Source organism: Elephantulus edwardii, unplaced genomic scaffold (genome assembly GCF_000299155.1).
Source record: "Elephantulus edwardii isolate Elephantulus edwardi_28Jun2011 unplaced genomic scaffold, EleEdw1.0 scaffold00228, whole genome shotgun sequence".
In the NCBI taxonomy this organism is placed as follows: Eukaryota; Metazoa; Chordata; class Mammalia; order Macroscelidea; family Macroscelididae; genus Elephantulus; species Elephantulus edwardii.
The window spans coordinates 1,170,533-1,175,201 of NW_006399978.1; positions in this window are offsets into that span (position 1 = coordinate 1,170,533).

Here is a 4,669-nt window from a genome sequence, read left to right on the forward strand (position 1 = left end):
ACTTTGGAGAGAGTTCTCTGACAGCAGACTGTCCTAAAGTTATGTATCTCCTGATTTTCTGGCTGATAATACCAAAGGTGTTGATTGTGAATCCAAGTAACAGGAAATAATTGACAATTTAAATCTTCTCTCCATTTATCATGTTGTTGTTTATTGGCTCAGTGGTAAGGAAATTTGTTTTCTTTATGTTGAGATGTAATCCATACAGAAGGTTACAGTCCTTGAACTTCTGAAGTAAGCACCTCAAGTCCTCCTTGCTTTCAGCCAGCAAGGTTGTATCATCTACATTGATGCAGGTTATTGATGTGTCTTCCTCCAATCCTGGTCCACATTCTTCTTCATAAAGTCCAGCTTCTCAAATTATTTGCTCAGTATGTAGATTGAATAGGTATGGAGAAAGGATATACACTGGTGCATAACTTTCTTGATTTTAAATCATGCAATGTTCCCTTGTTCTATTTTTTTTTCCCCTTGTTCTATTCTGACAGCAGCTTTTTGGTCTAGGTATAGATTTCATAAGCATAATTAAGTGTTCTGGAGTTCTCATTCTTCTCAATGTTAGCCATGTTTGTTATGAGCCACACAGTCAAATGTCTTTAAACAGTCACTAAAACACAGATAGACATTCTTCTAATATTCTCTGCTTTAAGCCAAGATCCTTTTGACATCAACAATGATATCCCTCGTGCCATGGCCTCTCCTACATCCAGCTTGAATTTCTGACAGTTATCTGTCAATGAACTTTTCTACTTCTTTACGGATGGTCTTCAATAATACATACTTTCTTTGAACGTGGCAATAATGACACTGTTCGGTAGTTTCCACATTCTGTTTGTTCACCTTTCATGTAAATAGGGATAAATCATGGATCTCTTCCAGTCAGCTGGCCAGGTAGCTGTCTTCCAAATGTCCTGTAACAGACTAGTGAGCACATTCAGGACTGCATCTGTTATTTGAAACATGTCAATGGTATCTTGTAGATACCTGTGGCCTTATTTTTTTGTCATCACTTTAAGTGTAACTTGAACCTCTTCTTTCACTACCACTGGCTCTTGATCATATACTACTTCCTGAACTATTTCACTGCTAGTAAAATCTTTTCAGTACAATAACTCTGTGTATTCTCTCCATTTTTCTCTTGATGCTTCCTCAGTCACTCAAGATTTTCCCCCCGGGCATCTCTCAGTTTTGTTAACTCGAGGCTTGAGTTTGTTTTTTAGTTCTTTCAACTTGAGAAATACTGAGTGAGTTCTTCCCTTTTTATTCTTTATCTCCAGCTCTTTTCACAGTCCATTATATTACTTTAATTTGCCTTCTTGAGCTGCTCTTTGAAATATTCTTTTACTTTGGCATCTCTTCTCTTTGTTTTGACTTCTCGATGCTCTAGGCCCATTTTCAGTCTTTTCTGATATCCGTTTTGGTCTTTTCTTTCTCCTCTGTCTTTGTAATGATCTTCTGTTTTCTTCATGGATGAGATCTTTGATGCCACCCCACAACTCATTTGATCTTTGATCATTAGTGTTCAGTGCCTCAAATTTGTTCTTGAGATGATTTTTAAATTAATGTGTGAAAGACCCAAGGCTATTTGTTGTTGTTATTGTTCTTGTGGACTCATTTTAATTTTCTTCAACTTCAATTTAAACCTTAATTGGTGATGTGTTCTACATTTGGCAACTGGTCTAGTTTTGACTGCTGATAATGAGCTTCTTCAGCAATTCTTTCCATAAATGTAGCCAAGGCAATTCCTGTGCAGTCTGTGAGGTGAAGTCCAGCAGCTTGGTCGCTGTCTGTGTTTCTTAAAAAAGGTATTTGCAATGAATACATCATTGAATATACAAAATTTAGTTATGCAGTCTCAAGCCTAATTTTTCTCCCCAAGTCCATAATTTCCAAGTACCATTCCTCCTACTTTGTTTCCAACTTTTGCATTCTAGTTACCAATTATTATTAATGCATCTTGACTGTTTTATTCAGGATTGTTGCTCCTGAGTATTGCATACTATTCCATCACATGAATGTACCACAATTTCTTGATTCAGTCATTTGTTGGTGGACATTTGGGCTGTTTCCATGTTCTTGTGGTTGTGAATAATGCTACTATGAACATCGGTGTACAAATCTCCATTTGCATCTCAGTGCTGGGTCTTATGGAATTTCTGTGTTTGGCTTTTTGAGGAAACACCAAAGTACCTTCCAGAGTGGTTGTAGCATTTTACAATTCCACCAAGGTGCATGAGAATTTCAATCTCTCCACATCCTCTCCAACATTTATTACTTGCTACCTGTTCTGTTAAACTTTGCCACTGCTACTGTGGTGAGATCATATCTCATTGTGGTTTTGATATGCATCTCTCTTATTGCCAGTGATTTTGAGCATTTCTTCATTTGTCTGTTGGCCACCCGAAGTCAATGCAGCATTAAGCAGTAATGATGTTTTTTTAAAAAAAATATAATGCTGGAATACTAGATAATATATTAATGTAAATCACTGTAATATAAAAAAAATCTGTAAGTTTTTCCTTAATAATTTTTCAAAGCATCCATTTCTGATGGAGAAGAACACAGACCAAAAACTCACCGGAAACTGGAAGCAAGAGTAACACTGAAAAAGATATACATTTCAAATCAAAAGGCAACATCACATTTTAAAGGGAAAACTAAAATAATATTTTCTTTGTACTTCTTTAAGAACGTATTGCTGTAAGAATTTAGACAATTTTGCTTGCTATAAATGTACAATTGGACATAAGTATATATACAATAATGCTTATTCATGCAAGGAGGTCACCCATTCAGGGAACCTGACCCAGGATTAAACACTCCTGCACTAGAGAAATGCCCAGGAGAGTGGAACAAACTAGCCAAACCAGCAATGCTCCTTTCACTTTATTACTCAGTGCTGTGTTTGAAGCCAATGCAATAAGACAGTAAAAAATAAAAAGGGAAAAAGAGTATAAATCTTAGAAAGAAAGAGATAAAAATTATTCTTAACATAGATTAAATGATCTATCTAAAGAAATAAAGAAAATCTACTAAACTAAGATCTGAGAGGAAGGGAAAGGGAGAGAGAAATATAAAGAGAAAGGGCAGAAGAGAGTGTTGACTAGCACCAGACTCAGTAAATTAGAAGAAATACATGCAAAAATATGATTTCTTTTTTCTACATCAGTAACAACCAATGAAAAATGTTATAGAAAAAGTTTATATCGCTTAGTCAAGCAAGAAAAGCAACATAAATCCAGAGTAAACGTAATAATGTGCAAGATTCATAGAAAAGACAAAGACAATCCTAGAAAATTTACCAATAAACTCACTGGAGTAAAATTTTGCTTTTGGGCAAGAAAAAGAACTTTAAGACTATAAATTATTTCCAGATGAATCTAGAATTCAATGCAATTTTTATGACAATCTCCAACACATTTTTTTTCTTCTTTCTTTGATGGCAGAATCTGAGAACTAAATGTAAGGTTCACCAGGGAGATTGACCTGGAAGGTAGTGTCTCAGAAAAATTTAAAAATTAAGCATTATTTACCCTTGTTCTGTCCAGCATCACAGACACAATATAATTATAGTCATTAAGGTATTTTGATTTTGGTGCTGGAATAGATTAACAGAGCACATAGCAAAGGGTATATATAAGAATATACATGAATTAAGGAACTATGATCGTGACCTTTTTGAGCAGCAGCATAAGAATTAGAATAAGGGCTCACTAAGTAATAGAAATAAAGGCAGATCTTTACTTCACACGCAATATTCAGAAAAATTATATATGTGAATTCTTAAATAAACCAATAAATCTATAAAAAAAGAAAGAACAAAATGACCAATGGAAAATACGATCCCATATAACATTTACAACAACCCTTGGAGTTAGGTACTATTGTCATACCCATTGTACAGATGCGAAAACTGAGGCCTAGTAGATGTGATTGCCAAAGGATGTCAGCAAATAATGGCCTCATTGTGGCTGATTCCAGGCTGTATAGTTGTGAGTCTGCCCTCAGAATGACTGTTGTTAGTTACTGTGGAGTTGACTCTGTTCCATGGTGACCTTGTGTATGGAATGTCCGGTGTCATCTTCTTGATCATTGACTATGTTTGAGCCCAGCATTGTGACTGTTATGCCAACTCATTTCATTAAGAATTTCTCTGTTTCCATTGACCACAATACTCAACCAAACATGACGGTTTGGTTTTGTTTTTTTTTAACAAATGTTTGGTAACTAGGCTCTTCCTTTCTACAGTGAGTACCAGTATAATGGAAACAACACAACAACACGAATAGAGTGAAAAGAGAACAAAAACTGGGCCAAAGTCTTCCCTCGGATCAAGAATTTGCTAAAAAGCTCTTATTAATCAGTAAAATGTGAACATTAGGAGCTTAGGTGAGATCTCAATCGGAAAAATCACAATAAAACTCCAAATGGTTAGTAATCATTGAAAATGTTTACTGCTCTAAAACTCAAAGAATATACAAAGTTCTAGTTTATCTATGAAATTAGCAAAATAAGAGAATGAAAAGGGACTTTGATTCATTTTGGAGAAAAGCAAATTTCATTTGTCCTCTGAGAAGTGAGGGGTGGGCCAGTGAGCTGACAGCATTCCTTTGAACCAGGTCTGACAATTAGCCTAATGCTTTCCCCTTTGATCCACAGCTACTCTCCT